Source organism: Eumetopias jubatus, unplaced genomic scaffold, assembly GCF_037043125.1.
Source record: "Eumetopias jubatus isolate StellerSeaLion01/CBP00866 unplaced genomic scaffold, mEumJub1_p1.0 scaffold_9, whole genome shotgun sequence".
Classification (NCBI taxonomy): Eukaryota; Metazoa; Chordata; class Mammalia; order Carnivora; family Otariidae; genus Eumetopias; species Eumetopias jubatus.
The window spans coordinates 110,717,378-110,735,201 of NW_028274815.1; positions in this window are offsets into that span (position 1 = coordinate 110,717,378).

Genomic DNA, 17,824 nt, shown 5'->3' on the forward strand with positions numbered 1-17,824 from the left:
GAAGCACAAGCCCTATCAGGGCTCCAGGCGACAGAGGATGGTCGTGGCTGTGTGTCTTGAGACAGAAGTGGAGTTCTGAAATTAGAGGTTAAAACCAACAGGGCTGACTTCTGTGGAAGATGGCTGGATTGGATATGGGGGCTTAGGAAGAAGATGTCAAGGGTGACATTGCCCAATTCGAGCTAGGAGGTAGACAGTGAGGTGGACACTGGCAAAGGTGGGGCTGGCAGGGGCAAGGGGCAGAGTTCTGGGTGCAGCTTTGCAACTGCCAAGAGAACAGACCGAGGAGCCAGATGATGTATGATGCAGAGGTCAGAGAGAAAGCGGAGGTGGAGAGGCGCATTTGGGAGTCACGGTCACTGGAGGCCTGGCGGGGAGTCGTGGGGGAAAAGAAGGGAGCACCAGCACAGAAAGCTGGCTGGAGGAAGGCAGGCTGCCCGAGGAGACTGGATGCCTGCTATGGTTCCGGGGACATCTCAGATCTAAGAGATGCGCCTGAAGCTAGATGCCTTTAGAGGTTATTCGATGAGCCTCAAAACACCTGTTTTAATGGCTCAGGGCCAGCATTTCGGCAGAATGATGGAGATGGGGTAGAAGTCAAGGGAGCCCAGGCAAGGAGCGAGCAGAGGGGAGGAGAACGCAATGGGCACTTCCAAGAAGCTTGGCTGACAGCAGGGGCTGGTGTGAAGGTAGTAGCTGGAGGAACAGAAAGCCTGAGGAGGGGAGGATGGGTTTTCATTTTCTTCTCTAAGATGGGAGGAACCTGAGTTTGTGTCTGTGAAGTTCTAGGGGCCAGGCTAGAGGCAGCAGCATTGCAGCCCCTGGGAGCTGTCAGAAATGCAGAACCTCAGGCCCTGCCCAAGAACTACTGAGTCAGTACTTGCATTTTAACAAGATCCTAGGTGGTTCTGGGCACAGTCGAGTTTGAGAGGTGCCACTCGACGTGTCCCAGGGCCAGTCATCACCCATGCTATTGTCCTCAGCTGTGGGCCTGGCAGCCCCCCCAAACAAAGGTGAGGCTGCTCAGAGCCCACTCCCTCTCTGTAGTCAGTGGCCCGATCAGGAGGTTTTGCTAACAGAACACAGGCAGACACAGGTCTGGGCACCATCACATGCAATCACACGCATGCACACACCCTTGCTCACACACAGTTGACACAGCCCAGCCCAGGGAGGACGGACACTCAGACATGTCCAGAATACTCCCCCATGGCCAGCACCATAGAGATTTCCGGACACATGCAATCCTGCTATCAGCAGAGGCACTCTGTTGGATGCCCAGGAATGAGAATCACGGGAAGGTTAGGGGCTGCTTGTGGGCACTCAGAGCAGCAGGGTGGTGCTAAGAAAAGGGAAAGCAAATATCGGGTGTGGGTATGAGCCTTGAGAGCCAGGACAGGGGCTCAGCTCAGGGGGAGGGAGTGGTGTTCGGGAGGTGGTTCTCCCCCTCCCCAAGAGCTGAGTCTGTATCTCTTCCCAACTCTATATTCACTGACAGGACATGGGCAACTTGAAATCAGCCATGATGGAAGCATTCACACCACAGAAATTGGCAAACACTATAAATTGGGGTTTTCTCCCTCTGATAGAGTTGATGGTAAAACATTTACCAGCACACAGCTGCATCAAGTCCACAAGGGAGAAGCTGACAATCCTGTGTGTACATTGTTTCGATTCTTCAGCCAACACTGAGCATTTCTTTGTGGCAGGCTCTGTGCTAAGTGGTTGAATGAATGAATGGATTTTCTGGACCAACGCTATTGTATTTGGAGGAGAATCAATCTAGAACCACCAGGAAAAAAAGACTCCGGAGTCATCACTCTAAGCTGGATTCCATGTCCAAACTGTGTGCCTACAATCCTCCCAGCTCTCTGGAGCTGCTTCAGTTATCTCCCATCTCTGAGTATGTGGGCACAGAGTGCTCCTACTCGGGGGTCTCAGGGCGGGCAAGGGCCTATTATGGCATCTGCCCAGAGTGCATCATGTCACCTCTCTCTGCTTCAGTGTCTCTCCTGTAAAGTGGGTCACACAGGGGGCTTGTTAAGACTGACAAGTTCAGGGGCACCTGGGTGGCTGGGTCGGTTAAGCGTCTGCCTTCGGCTCAGGTCATAATCCCAGGGTCCTGGGACCGAGCCCTGCATTGGGCTCCCTGCTCCGCGGGGAGTCTGCTTCTCTCTCTCCCTCTGCCACTCCCCCTGCTTGTGTGCACGTGCTCTCTTTCTCTCTGTCAAACAAATAAATAAAATCTTAAAAAAAAAAAAAAAAAAGACAAGTCCAGGTAAAGAAGGTGGTTGATAAAGGCAGGACTTGGACAGATGTGAGCAGTTGTTCTTTTCCTTCATGGTGTGGATTCTGAATTTTCTCTTGTTATAAGTTTTTGGTCTTTTTTTTTTAAAGATATTATTTATTTATTTGAGAGCACGAGCGGGGGGGGAGGGGGAGGGGGGCAGGATTAGCAGGCTCTCTCGCCAAGCCAGGAACCCGACACAGGGCTCGATCCCAGGACCCTGAGAATCATGACTCGAGCCGAAGGCAGACACTTAACCAACTGAGCCACCCAGGTGCCCCAGAAGTTTTTGATCTTATTGAAACTTTTATTCTAATCATTCTGAGTTCTTTAGGGAGGGAGGGAGGACTTGAATCAATCTGTGTCAAAGAAGGAGGATCCTGATGATTCCTTGAGAGGTGGAAGTAGAAGGGGGTGGCAGCTTATATGTCTTTGGGACATCCCCCACCCTGCATTCACACCCAGAAACATTTAAGGAGAATGCTAATCATCAGGCTCAGGACAACACTGGTTCCCCAAAGCTATGACTGGGCAGTATCCACAGCTGGAAATTGAGCGAAGTAGACCCCCACCCCAGGGGCTCACTGATTTCAGACTGGTGATGCTTATGGGTTTGAGCATAACTGGGTGGGGCAGTTTGATTTACACAGAAAGTAACTTCATATCCTGGCAACAAGCACAGGCTAAACTCTGGCCCTAGCCTGACCCCTACTCTACTCACAGGCAGACCCTTAACCCTCCCACGGACTGACCTCTAGCCCTTGGCTTCATATTGATCTCCCATCTTCAGCTTCACATTGACCCCTGGCCCTGACCTCTACCCACTAGGTATGACCTATCAGCCACTGGGGGCCAGGACAGGGTGTGGCTGAGTCCAAGGACTCCAAACCGGAGACTCCCATTCCAGAGTGCTTCCCAGATTCACAAAAGCCGAGGACTTCTGGCCTGATGGAGAACATTTTCCAAGAATCTCTTCCTGGGGAGGGGACGTGAAGGCTGGGTACTTGAGCACCGAGGTAACATGGTGTTGCTGGCTTTCAGGGCTCCACACATACCTGTCCTCTGCCCATGAGGACAAAGAGCCCACCCAGATCTTTACAGTACCCCTCCCTCCCTTGCACGCTTCCTCTCACTGGACCCTGCCTCTCCTATCCACTGTTCTCTGCTCAATATCCTGCCGGCTTGTTAACGGAATAGGACCTGTCAGCAGTCTGAGAGGCCACAGGCATTTCTCCCAAGCCACAGATTGGACCAACCAGGGCCAAGGACAGACAAGAAGTGGCACCCAAAGGGCTGCCCCAGTCTGTCTCTGGAGAGGAATCCTCAAGGAGAGGGACCAGGAGGCGGCTGTGGGGTGGGGGTGGGGGGGCGGCCTCCTCCTGCGCTGGGGCAGGGGGAGGCATAAATGGCCTCCCATGGCCCCTCCCTGTCCTCAACTTTTCTTTCCATACATCCTGCCCCACCCCCGTTGGGTCCTCATCATTGCAGCAAAGCCAGTTCACAAACAACCTCTGTCCCACTGAGCCCAGGGCCTGAGGCCCCTTCCATCCTCTGCCCCATCACCTCCCTCACCTTCTGGGACGCTTGCTCTCACAGGGAAGCCATATTTTAGAGCTCCCTCCCTCCCAGTCTCTCTGCCCCACACGAGCTGGCTCCACGGCCCTAGCAGGGAGCCCAGACCCCACACCACCTGGGCCGCTGGACCGGCCTCACAGAAAGACACCAGAGGTCCCTGTCAGGAGGCCTGCCCACAGTCAGGCACTGTAGCATCCTGGCCACTCTGCCATTCTGTAGCTTCCCAGACCGCAGGCCCTAGGAACCCCCTCCCCCCAGCAGGTGACCCCCCCCCCCCACACACACACACTCAACCTCCAGGTCTCCACGTCTAGCGTAGGTATTGTGTCCTCCACAAACTGGCTTAGTGGAGCAGACCCCCGCCCCACTCCAGCCCCCGAGCCCCACCCCTACCGCGGCACAGGGCTCTCCTCAGCGCCCCCACTCTCCGCAGAGCCGGTGTGGGGTCCCGAAGTCCGGAGGAGAACCCACGGTCGCCGCTCCAACTGCTTTTCTGAACCCGCAGCCCCACTGGAGAGAACAGCTTGCAGGACCGGTCCCCAGCCCGGCCGCCCAGGGTTAGGAAGTCTTTCGGGCGGGCGGGGGTGGGGGGGAACTGTCGGCCGACAGCCCGGGACCGGCAGGACGGCACACCTCCCCGCCTTTCTCTTCTTTGGGACACCCCCCCACCCCCCCGCCTCCCAGAACTCACCTCCGCCCTCCCGACAGCTCGACCTCGGTCCAGCCGCCTCGATCCCGGGCCCGCAGCCAGTGGTCGTGCCCCGCCACGGCGGCCGCAGCCCTCGACGTGCGCCCAGCCCGCGCCTCCGGCTCGCCCCGCGCCGCCCACCCCGCCCGCCGCCCCCTCCCCCTCCCCCTCCCCCTCCCCCAGGCCGGATGGCCGCGCGCTCCCGGCCCAGATGTGCGAGGCCGGGGCGGGGCCTGCCTGCGCGGGCCTCTCCGAGGGGCCCACCGCGGCCCCGCCGCCCGGCCCCTCCCTGCGCCCCTCCAGCGCCCCTCCAGCGCCCCTCCAGCACCCCGCGCTGCGCCTCCCCCACCTCCGCCCCGCCCGCAGCCCCGGGGGTGGGAGGGAAGGGTGAGGAGGAGAGGTGGAGGGAGGGAAGGGTGAGGAGGGGCGGTGGAGGGAGGGAAGTGGAATTCCAGACCCCTCGTCTGCCTCCTGCGGCCAGTGGCGGAGGGGCTCTCCCTCCCCGCCCCAAAGGGCCCACCTGGGGCTCAGCTCAGGTCAGCCCAACTCCAGAGCCTAGCCGCTGGCGAGGGAGGGCCCTGGCCCGGACCCCTCCTGTCCCCGGACCCCTCCTGTCCCTGGGCCCAGACTCCTTACAGTCCCCAGTCCGTCCCACTCTCCACCCCCATCCAGCCCTAGCCAGGTCTCCAAGTGTCACACAGAAAGGGCCTAATTGAAGGTGAGGTCAGCCCCTTGGGCCCCAGGCTGGGGCCTAGCTCTGTCCTTGATGAAGCTTGGGGCATTGAGGAAGGGTTCTCGCAGGCTGGGGCCCCATTCCTGGCAGGGGGCTCACTGGGAACTTACCCAGCCTCCTCAAAGAGCACCCAGCCCCTTTCCTGGGAGAGCTCGCAGCCTTCCTATCCTAACCAGGTGCTCTGGGGCATGCTAGGACGTGGCTCTAAACAGGGGTTTGCCAGATGGAGACCCCTTTCTGCTAGGCCCCTCTAAGGCAGCTAACTTACCTTGCCCTGCACCACCTACCTGGTTCTGGAGGGCCTGGGCCAGCCCCCTTTGCCTCTGCCCGGTGTGCCCCCGAGGGGACTCAGCCTGGGCACAGGTGGGAGGGGGCCAAGGGCTGCTTCTCAGCCATGTCTCTCTGCAGTAGGGAGGCTGGCCTCCGGTCTGGTCTGTCACCCCCTCCCAGACAAGGGCCCACAGTTCTTTGGGCATCACAATTGTCCCGCTACCCCCAAACCTTTGCTGGGGCCTTTTTTCCCTCCCTAGAAGCTGTACCTCCTCCCCACTGCCCATCTAACAGCTCATCAGCTAAAGTGTCACCTCTGCTAGGCTTGTTATCCGGGTGACTGCCCTGGAGCGCCCCTGCAGCAAGGCCGGGGGGTGGAGGGTGCTGCACCAGACAGTGTGTGATGTCTGTGGCTAGCCAGTAAGCCAGCAAGGTATCCAATCGGCAGCCTCCACCAGCTGCTCCTGCAAGTGTGTCTCCTGGGACTCTGTTCATGTGTTAGTGTGTCTCCCGGGACGTCTCTTGGTGTCTTTGTGTCTGTGTACATTATATATGTGTGTCTTCGTGCGTGTGTTTGCATGTGTCTGGGTGTGTGACAGGTGTGTGATGGGGGCTGTCAGCCTCTCCTGTCATGCCAGAGGCTGAGCAAAGGCGGGGAGGGCGGAAGTGGCCGCAGGGGAGTGTATGGAGACCGGGCAAAGGGTCTGGCCCCTCCAACGCAGTCTGTCTCTTGTTTTCTTCTGCCCTTTCTTCCATCCCCACCCTGAGCTCTACCTTTTGGCTCATCTCTGAAGGCCATGGCAGCAGGCTCTGAGCAGGAGTGAAGAAGACTCATGGTAAGGGGTCCCCAGCCCTCAGCATCCTCCCACTTGGCAGGCTTCCCCCTCCGCCCCCCCATTTCAGGCCCTCTCAGTCTGACTTGGGAGTTACAGGCCCCACCCTTGGGCAGCTTCCAGTCTAACAGAAGGGAAGGACAGCAAATAATCCCAGTGAATCCTCAAAGTCAAGAATGTTCGATTCAGTTGCCAGCAGGTTGGGGCCCAGGAGGTCATGCACAAGGATCCCCGCCTTTACCATCCTCTCTCTCTGTGCCCTTGCGACACCCTCCTCTCCCCTCCCAGTGCCATTGTGGGCCCGCCCACTGACCTCACCGGCTTTCTGCTTCTCCCAGGGTGGGGAAGCTGGAGGAAGAATCAGCCTCTGAGAGTATCCTCCCAGGAGCAGCCTCTCTCCAGGCCAGGCTTCCCCAGTCTGGCCTGGCTCCTCCATTCTCTCAAGGACGCCCTGCCCTTCCAGCCCATTTCTGTTGTGCAAGTGAAGGTGACTTTCCAAAGCGCAAGTCTGGCCCCATCCCTTCACCACTTATATTCTCCGTGGCTCCCCACTACCTGTAGGAGAAGATCCAAGTGATCCAAGGTGTGGACTGCCCTTGGTTGACCTCTCAAGCTCCCCTTCCCAGACCTAACCTCCAGCCTCATCTCCAGCCCTTTGAACACAAGCTCCAGAGCTTTGTTCCCCCTGGGCCAGGCCCCCAGCCCTGACCTGCTCAGCAATATTCTTCTTTCCCTTGAGCGCTTGGGGGAAAAACTGGCCCCTTGGACCCTGTTGTGGGTGCTGTGTCAGTTCAGAGAGCCCCCGGCCTCGGTGATCACTAAGGGTCTCTCAGGAAAACGCAGGGTTGGGAAGGCAGAAACAGGGCTCTCCTTTTCCAGTGCCCACCGCCTGGCCTGACACGGCAGACCAGCAGGCAGTTTTAGGAGAGGGTGTCTCAGTCTGCGCCCCCTCCTGCCCCCACGCACAAATATACACCAACAGGGAGGGCAGGTGCCAGTAGACTTATTCACCAGTAGACTTTGTTGACTGAACCCCACAGTGTGCTGGTGCCTACCTGGGTAGTTTACCCTGCCACCAAACCCTTGGGGGGAAGGGCCCTCCATCCTCATTTGTACAAAAGAGAAAGCTGAGATTTTGGGAGAATTGGGCACTGCCCCATTCGGACCCAGCAGTGGCCTCAGGGCCTATGCCTTTGACCCTATGTTGCAGGAGGCTGGCAGGGGAGAGTGGTACCTAGGCACCCAGAGGAGGCTCCCCAATGGTTGTCCAGCCCTGCCTGACCCTTCATGGGGACAGGAGGTGGAGGGCTCCTGGGACAGAGGCCTCTAGAGTGTTCCTCTACCAGATTCCTGAGGTGCGAGAGCTTCCTTCCAGGAATTACTCCGCCTGCCCCCACCCAGCTGGACTTCCTGTCTGTGGCCCACAGCCACATCGTTTTCCTCATCAGAGATGGGAGTGTGGGAGGCCCGGCCCGTGGACAGCCTAGGTAGTGCCCCGCCTCCCCTCTCGTATGGGCAGCTGGAGCCTCTTTTTTCATAAAAAGAAGGCCCCGGGGTCGCACCTTCCTGCCGAGCCTCTCCAGCACCTTGCCCCCAAATGACACCCAAAGGATCATAATCGGCCCCTTTCCCAGAACTCTGCACCAACACTGTCCCACTTGCATCCCCTTCTCCAGTGTGATGTTATTAGGGTTCCCAGCAGGAACATCGGGAAGACTTCTTGGAGGAGGTGACCCCTGATCTGAGCCCTGAAGGACTGCTGAGTTATCCTTGTGGAGGAGTGGGAAGGACATTCCAGGAGGAGGAAACAGTGCAGATAAAGGCAAGGAGGGCAGGGTTCTGTGAGGGTACACAAAAGGACCAAGACTCTAAGGGAACAGGACGTGCTGGGGGGAGATAATACCATGTCAGCCATCTTAAGTTGGAGGAGACTGGAGCTGCCCCCTCCCCTGATATCTATTTTCTTGTTCTTAACAATACAATCTTCTCTTTTTAGCCATGCACGTGGTCACCCAGCGTAGAGAAGAGATTTCCCAGCTTTCCTTGCTGCTGGGTGTAGCCACATGACTAAGTTCTGGCTCATGAGACAGAAGCAGAAGTGCTATATGGTGTCTTCCAGGCTTTAAATGCTGGTGGGTACCGGTTGTTCCTTGTTCCTCATTCTGCTTTTCTCCATCCCACTGTCTGGAATGTTGATGGGATGACTGGAGTGCAAACCACCATTTCGGAACATAAGGTTGAGGAACACGCCCCAGGGGTAGCAGAATAGTGACCTTCAGAGAGATGGGCACTTGAGCAGTATTCCCATGCCAGCCTCGGGCTGTGTACATCCAGACGTTTAATGCAGAAGAAAGAAACCCTTTTGTGGAGGACACTGTATTTTCAGGCTCTGTTACTCATAGCAGGATGTAATCCCATCTGATTCGCCCCCAAAGAGAAATGTTGACTAGGCAGTTGGTATATGGATCTGGAGCTCAGAGCAGAGTTCTGGGTTGCGGGTAGAAATTTGGCAGTCACCCTCATGCAGATGGTAATTGAAGCCACAAGAGTGGATGAGATCACCCAGGCAGGGTGTGCAATGTAAAAGAGAAGGGTAGAGGGTTTCCCAGAAGGCGGCCCACCCCACCCTTTTGCCCACAAAAGATGATTCTGGCTTTGCCACTCAGTTCACCCCCCGCCCCCGCAACATCATATGAGGAAGGTTCTGCCTCCCTGCAACGCTTTTTGGTTTTTATGATGCAGAATCAGGATGGAGGGAGGCTAGAGGAAAGACAAGAAGTGTATGGATGGTGGGCGTGATTGTCTTGAGTTTTTCAAGGTTTTGCCAGTGTGTGGCAAAGTGTGTGGAAGACGAAAGGAAGGGGTTTTATAATGTGTTGCTATCAGCTAAGTATCCCTTTCATGGTATTCAAGAAAACACACACAGTTTGAAATTTGTTGAAATGACTTTTTGGTTGTGAAACTGGACCTCTTCTGTCATAACATCACCCAGAGATTGGCCCATTTGGATAATGCCTTTAGAAGGGTTACACGAGTATCAAAACCCACTAGAGGGCGCCTGGGTGGCTCAGATGGTTAAGCGTCTGTCTTCGGCTCAGGTCATGCCTGGGATCGAGTCCCGCATCGGGCTCCCTGCTCCTTGGGAGCCTGCTTCTCCCTCTGCTTCTCTCTCTCTCTCTCTCTCTACCCCCCCTCTCTCCTCCTCTCTCATGAATAAATAAATAAAATCTTTAAAAAAAAAAACCCACTAGAGCAGTGTAGGTAAAGGAGAAGCTTGTGCCAAGGACACAGGGTTTGTATGTTATAGAATCCAGGAGCAGAAAAGGGTGCATCTGGGCCTCATGTGGGCCTGGAACAAGGAACTGGAAATATGTCAGTAGCCAGGGAGCTGTCACTGTCCACGTTCCTCCCTCTGTTGCTACAAGGACTCCCCTCTCTGCTGCCCTCTGCATATCTGCTAGATTCTTCTCTTGTTGCAGATTGTTTTTTAAAAAATAATTAATAGATTTTAGTTACTTTTTTATTTATTTTTATTTATTTTTTATTTTTTTAAAGATTTTATTTATTTATTCATGAGAGACAGAGGGAGGGACAGAGAGAGAGAGAAGCAGAGGGAGAAGCAGGCTCCCAAGGAGCAGGGAGCCCAATGCGGGACTCGACTCCAGGACCCTGGGATCATGACCTGAGCCGAAGGCAAACGCTTAACCATCTGAGCCACCCAGGTGCCCAGATTTTAGTTGCTTTTTAAAAAAAGATTTTATTTATTTATTTGATAGAGACACAGCAAAAGAGGGAACACAAGCAGGGGGAGTGGGAGAGGGAGAAGCAGGCTCCCCGCTGAGCAGGAAGCCCAATGCGGGGCTAGATCCCAGGACCCTGGGATCATGACCTGAGCCGAAGGCAGACGCTCAACTGACTGAGCCACCCAGGCACCCTTGACTGTTTCTTAATAACAACATTTTCTTGCTTCATATCTTCTACTAATTTTTTTATCATATGCCAGACATTTTGTTATTAAAGTTTTTACTGAAAAACTGAAGTACGTAATATTTACCTCTAGAAAAGTGTACCCTTTCTTTTATCAGGCCATTAAAGTAGGGATCTAAGTAATTCTTTTTTTTTTTTAAAGATTTTATTTATCTATTTGACAGAGAGAGACACAGCGAGAGAGGGAACACAAGCAGGGGGAGTGGGAGAGGGAGAAGCAGGCTTCCCGCTGAGCGGGGAGCCCGATGCGGGGCTTGATCTCAGGACCTGGAGATCATAACCTGAGCAAGAGGAGGACGGTTAACTGTCTGAACCACCCAGGTGCCCGATTTTAGTTATGTTTTCATTGAAGTATGTTGACACACAGTGTTACATGAGTTTCAGGCATACAACATAGTGATTTGACAAGTCTATACATGATGCTATGGTCGCCACACAAGGCTATTACCATACCCCTGACCATATTCCCTATGCCGTAGCCTTCATCCCTGTGACTTATCCATTCCATAACTGGAAGCCTGGACCTCCTACTCCCCCTTACTCCTTTTTGCCTATCCCCCACCCAGTAGATTTTATTTATTTATTTTGGGGGGGGGCAGAGGGAGACTGAGAAAGAACCTTAAGTAGGCTCTATGCCCAGCCCAGAACCTGATGCGGAGCTCGATCTCACGACCCTGAGGTCACAACCTGAGCCAAAATCAAGAGTCGAATGCTTAACCACTGAGCCACTCAGACGCCCCCCAATAGATTTTGTTTTTAAAAATAGTTTTAGGGGCGCCTGGGTGGCTCAGTCGTTAAGCGTCTGCCTTCGGCTCAGGTCATGATCCCAGGGTCCTAGGATCGAGCCCCGCATCGGGCTCCCTGCTCAGTGGGGAGCCTGCTTCTCCCTCTCCCATTCCCCGTGCTTGTGTTCCTGCTCTCGCTATGTCTGTCTCTGTCAAATAAATAAATAAAATATTAAAAAAATAGTTTTAAATCTACAAAAATATTGAGCAGATAGTACAGAGTTCCCATGTATCCTTTCCTTGCACAGTTTCCCCTGTATTAACATCTTGGTTCAGTATTGTGTATTTGTTACAATTACTGAACCAACATTGATACTTTATTAACTAAAGTCCACAGTTAATATTAAGGCTCACTGTTTGTGTTGTACATATATAGGTTTTGAAAAATACATAATATCATGTACTCATCATTACAGTATCATACAGAAGAGTCTCTCTGCAGCAAAAGTCCCCTGTCTTCCACTTATTTATCTGTTGAGTGCCTGGCAACCACAGGCAAAAAAATTTTGCCTTTTCCAGAATGTCAAATAGTTGGAATCATACAGAAGGTAGTCTTTTTTTTTTTTCCAAAGATTTTATTTATTCATTTGAGAGAGAGAGAGAGAGAGGAGGGGCAGGGGGAGAGGTAGAGAAAGGATCTGAAGCAGACTCCGCACTGAGTGTGGAGCCGGCGTTGGGCTCGATCCCACAACTGTGAGATCATGACCTGAGCCAAAACTGAGAGTCAGACACTCAGCTAACTGAGCCACCCAGGCATCCTCAGAAGATAGTCTTTTCAGACTGACTTCTTTCACTTGGTCATATGCGTTTAAGTTTCCTCCGTGTCTTTTCATGGTTTGAAAGCTCATTTCTTTTTGTCACTAAATAATATTCTCTTGTATGCATGTAACAGTTTATTTATCCATTTACTCATTGAAGGACATCTTGGTTGCTTCCAGTTTTTGGTGATTATAATTTAAGCTGCTATAAACATTTGTAGACAGAGTTTTGTGTAGACATGTTTTCAACACAATTGGGTAAATATCTTGGAGTGTGACTGCTGGATCATATGGTAAGATTATGTTTAACTTTGTAGGAAACCCACCAAACTGTCTTCCAAAGTAGCTGTACCACTTTGCATTCCCACCAGCAAAGAATGGAAGTTCCTATTGCTCTACATCCTCGCCAGCATTTGATGTTGTCAGTGTTCTGGATTTTGGCCATTCTGATAGGCATGTAGTGATATCTCATTGTTGTTTTAATTTGCAATTTCCCCATGACATATGATGTTGAGCATCTTTTCACATGGTTACTTGCTGGCTGTGTATCTTTGGTGACATATTTGTTCAGATCCTTTGTGCATTTTTAAAAGACTTTTTAAATTTTAAGTAATCTCTGCACCCAACGTGAGGCTCAAACTCACAACCCTGAGATCAAGAGTTGCGTGCTCCACTGACAGCCAACTAGACACCCCTCTTTGTGCATTTTTTACTGGGGTTGTTTGATTTCTTATTGTTGAGTTGTAAGATTTCTTTGTATATTTTGGATATAAGTCCTTTATCAGCTACATGTTTTGCAAATATTTTCTCCCAGTCTGTGGCTTGTCTTTTCATTCTCTTAACAGATTGCCTGTTATTTTTCTTCTCCATGCATGTGAGCATTCCTGGATGTATCTGCCCTTCATTTCAGCTAGAAGCAGAAGCCTAATGGTGTCGCTTAGTCCCAGTTCCAGGGTTTTGAGAGACACTATTATTTGACAGTCTGGTAAAATGGGAAATTAATTTTGGCTGAATGGTCATGTGGTTGAATTATGGAAGCTGGAAAGGAGTCTGGGAAATGCAAATGTGGTTTTCCACTCCCTTCAGTACAGGCAGACAAATTAGGAGGAGGTGGGAAATGTGCTGAGTGCCGACCCTCCATAGAAACATAGGAGGTAGAGTGAGATGGGTGGTGGGGGTCTGATATGGTGTAGTCTGTGTAGGTAAAGAAATTCAACCAGTACAGGATGGGACAAAATGGAAAGCAAAATTTCCTACACACAATCCACTCCTCAGAATTTTTCTATTTTTAGATATTTCAGAGTTTTAACACTGTAGTTCTAAAGAATACGCTTTACCTCTGTTTCTCGGGGCAACTGGGTGGCTCAGTTGGTTAAGCATAGGACTCTTGATTTCAGCTCAGGTCATGCTCTCTGGGACCTGGGTTCGAGGCCCGTCTCAGGCTCCACACTCAGCGGGAAGTCTGCTTGGGATTCTCTCTCTTCATCTGCCCCTCCCCCGCTGCACACATGTGCTTTCTCTCTCTCAAAAAAAAAAAAAAAACACCTACCTCTGTTTCTCAATTTAGTAACTCAAGAGCATCCAATGATACCTCATTGCTAAAGCAAGAATTTTAATCACACCATCTCCAATCTCCCCCCTCCGCTCCCACTTTTTCAGTTTTGTTGGCTATATTATTATCACAGTCTCATGTCGCTGTTATTTATAGTTCTGATCAATCTGTATTTAAGATTTATTTATTTATTTGAGAGAGAGAGTGTGTGTGCGCACATGAGAAGGGGGAGGGGCAGAGGGAGAGGGAGAGAAATCTTCAAGCAGACTCCCTGCTGAGTGGGGAGCTTGCCAGTGGGGCTCAATCCCGGGACTCTGAGATTGTGACCTGAGCCGAGATCAAGAGTTGGCAGCTTAACCCATGACTACGCCACCCAGGTGCCCCTGCACAATCTATATTTAAAATATAGGCAACTTCTTGAGCCCCATCACTATGTAAAGATAAATTAACCTCTCTAGTCCACCTGCCTTCTTCCTTCCATACCCCTTCTAATTTCTGTTGGTTTTACCTTCACATTTCCATGGTCAAAGTTTATAACGTTTACATTCTGTTTTGTAATTATAGCCACATCTTCCATTCTTTTTTTTAATTTATTTTTTTAAAGATTTTTATTTATTTATTTTGAGAGAGAGAGAGAGAATGAGAGAGAGCACATGAGAGGGGGGAGGGTCCGAGGGAGAAGCAGACTCCCCGCCGAGCAGGGAGCCCGACACGGGACTGATCCCGGGACTCCAGGATCATGACCCGAGCCAAAGGCAGCCGCCCAACCAACTGAGCCACCCAGGCGCCCCAAATCTTCCGTTCTTTATCTTCAGGTTGATTCTGCAAACTGAAAATCAACCGATTTTATGATTATATAAACATTACCTACTGCAGAGCCAAGTGATGAGCTAGCTCCATTGAGAAGGAAACAAAGCCATTCCCTCCACCTTCTGCTGCTTGAAGCATATTTGCCATCTCCAACATCAAGGTCAAGCAGATTCTCTTTTCTTATACTCCACTGATTGCTCAAAATCATGTCTCACATGTGTTTGCTTTATATTCAGTCCCTGGAATAGATTTTGTTGTTTCTGGTTTTCTAATTGCCTTTCTTTTTTCTTCCTGGGAGAAGAAACAGATGTCATTTCCATTATGTTACCACAAAATCTTCTTGCCATGCACACTTTCCCATGCCTGGGCCCTTTGTGTGTGTAGTGAGATGTGGCAGCTGCTGTTGTGTTTATTCAGCCCTCCTTTCCCCTCCCCTTTCTTTTGGTGAACTGCTGCTTCCCCAATCCAGTTGTGTGATTTGGTTTGTTTTTGGTTTTGTTTCCAATTGCTGTGCCTTCACGGGTGGGCTTGCACACAAGGCCTGGTAGTTTACCTAGACGGTGACTCATCTGAGGGCTGGAAACACAACTGAGGCAAGGATAATTGGAGTCTTTCTATAGGATTGGATAAGTGGATATCGGGAAAGGGAAGCACTCACTCCTTTAGCTTCAGGTAAGACTTGATCCAGGGACTGTAATGTCATCAAGGACCCAGGGTCACTATATATTTTTCCTCTGCCCTCAGTGTTGTCTCCATCCCCTGGCTCCTCAAAGTGGACTGTCAGCAGCAACATGTTCCTTTTGTGTATAAAATAGGGAGGGGGCGCCTGGGTGGTTCAGTCATTAAGCAGCTGCCTTCCGCTGAAGTCATGATCCCAGAGTCCTGGGATCAAGTCCCACATCAGGCTCCCTGCTCAGCGGGAAGCCTGCTTCTCCCTCTCCCACTCCCCCTGCTTGTGTTCCTGCTCTTGCTGTCTCTGTCTCTATCAAATAAATAAATAAAATCTTTAAAAAAAATGGGGAGGGGGTGGTCAATTCCATCCAATCCACAGGCTTCAGAATACAGGAGGGAAATCAGAGCTTTTTTTTTTACTAAATGAATTTATTTTGGACACCCAAACCACAGATGCTCACACTTCTTTCTATTGAATTGTTCTTTCCTCAGTGATTCTATTTTAAATTTCCAAGAATTACTTTTTGTTTTTTTTCATAACTTCCTTCATTTGTTTTATGAGTATAATAGAATTAGACTCTTTTTATAAGTTCTCTTCTGTTCTTTGAATTACCTGTTTCCTCTGGATCAGTTCACTTTTTTTTTTTTTAGTTTATTAAAGAGGTAGTATTGGAAGCAACCCAAGTGTCATCAAAAAATGAGTGGATAAATAAAATGTAGTATATGTACGTGATGGAATATTATTCAGTCATAAAAATGAATGAAATCTTGCCATTTGCAGCAACTTGGATGGAGTCAGAGGGTATAATGCTAAGTGAAATGAGTCAGCCAAAGACAAATACCATGTGATTTCACTCATATGTGGAATTGAAGAAACAAAGCAACAAACAAACAAACAAGCAAACAAAAAAAGAGAGAGAGAGAGAGAGAGAGACAAACCAGGAATCAGACTCCTAGTATAGAGAACAAACTGATGGTTACCAGCGGGGAGGTGGGAGGGGGGATGGGGGATGGGGGAAACGGGTGAAGGGGATGAAGAGCACACTTACCATGATGAGCACTGAAGAATGTATAGAATTGTTGAATCACTATATTGTACACCTGAAACTAATATAACACTGTTCACTACACTGGAATTAAAATAAAAAGCTTAATAGTAAGAAGAAAGAGGCATAGAGTTGAGTAATTCAGAGTTTAGTGCAGGAAACAGGCTGCCTGGGTTCAGATTCCATGTCTCTGCCCCTCAGGAGCTGTTTAAATCTCAGCCATGCTAATGTACTGTTCTGTGACTCAGTTTCCTTCAAAGTGGAGGTAACAAGAGCACCTGGCTCAGGGGGTCATTACATGGTTACTGAATGTCAATACTTAGGCCACTGCATGTCCATGCTTAGGTGCATGGTCAGCACTGAATTGTGGTTTGCTATGCTTTTCTTAATCCTGCTTTTGTTGGGTTTTCTCAACTGGCTGTTAACACCTGGTGGCCAATTCATCTTTAGGGAGGGAGGGCAGGGGTGCCTGGGTGGCTCAGTCATTAAGCGTCTGCCTTCAGCTCAGGTCATGATCCCAGGGTCCTGGGATCAAGCCCCGTGTTGGGCTCCCTGCTCAGCGGGGAGTCTGCTTCTCCTTCTCCCTCTACCACTCCCCCTGCTTGTGTTCCCTCTCTCGCTGTGTCTCTCTCTGTCAAATAAATAAATAAAATATTAAAAAAAAAAGGAAGGGAGGGTAGGGCTGATTGGTATTGGCATTGATGGAAGGGATTTTCTCTGCCCTGGAGCGTTAGTGGGGGTGGGGTTAGGGGTGGAGAAGTCCATATGCCCTCAAACTCTCCAGGAGCAGAAATGGGTACATGAGCAGGGGAGGAGAGCCAGAGCAACAGACCACAGGCTCTGGGGTGACTGAATGAGTGACAATCCAGAGTGTGACTATGGGAGTGGTCACCTTTGGTGGGGCAGGCTCTTCACACTAAGCTGTTCCCAAGGCTCCAGGTTCAGAGTGGTTGAGTGACTTCCCCCGATCACACAGCTGCTGAATGATATGTCTGGATTTGAACTCAGCTCTATGCAAGGCCCATGCTCTTAACCACTGACTATGTGACTCGCACATGTCCCCACGCTGACCACAGCAAGCCCTGAAGATCTTCTTTGGGCCACTGTGGGCTGAGCCGGCCATACCTTCCATGTTGCAATTGGAGCTGAAGGGACAAAGGCAAGGAAGCAGAGGGCTCTGGCGCCTTCTATGGGAGATAGGAGGCTCTACAGAGATGCTGTCAGGGTTGAGTGGTGGGGGCGGGGGGGGGCCGGGGGGGGCGGGCGGTGGGGGCTGGGGCTGGGATCCCAACAGTTCCAAGGAATGAGTGATTTAATTAGGATCCTGGTTGCTCCATAAAAAGGCAGGGCTTCATCTCCCCCGACTCCTTAGTAATGAACCCCTAGGATTTACCTGGGCAATCATCTATTGGAATAAAGACATAAAGCTAGGTGACTAACTTCTGGCTAGTGTGATATAAGCAGAAATGAAATATGCAATTTAAGGAATTATCCTTAAAAGATGGGGCATGACCTGCTTTGTTCCTTCCTCCATCTTGCTTTCTGGAACGCAGATATAATGGCTGGCATTCCAGCAGCCGTCTTAGACCATGAGTGGAAGCAGTGCATTGAAGATGGCAGAACACAAAAAATTAAAAGTGTTCTAGTTCCGTGATGATCGTGCAGTTGCCACATCAGCCTTGGATGCCAACACTTACTTGAGGGAGAGGGAAATACACTTCTATTTTATTTAAATCCCTATTAATTCTAATTTTCTGCATTTTAGCCTAACATTTTCTTCATTAAAAAAAAAAATTATGCTTGGGGCGCCTAGGTGGCTCAGTCAGTT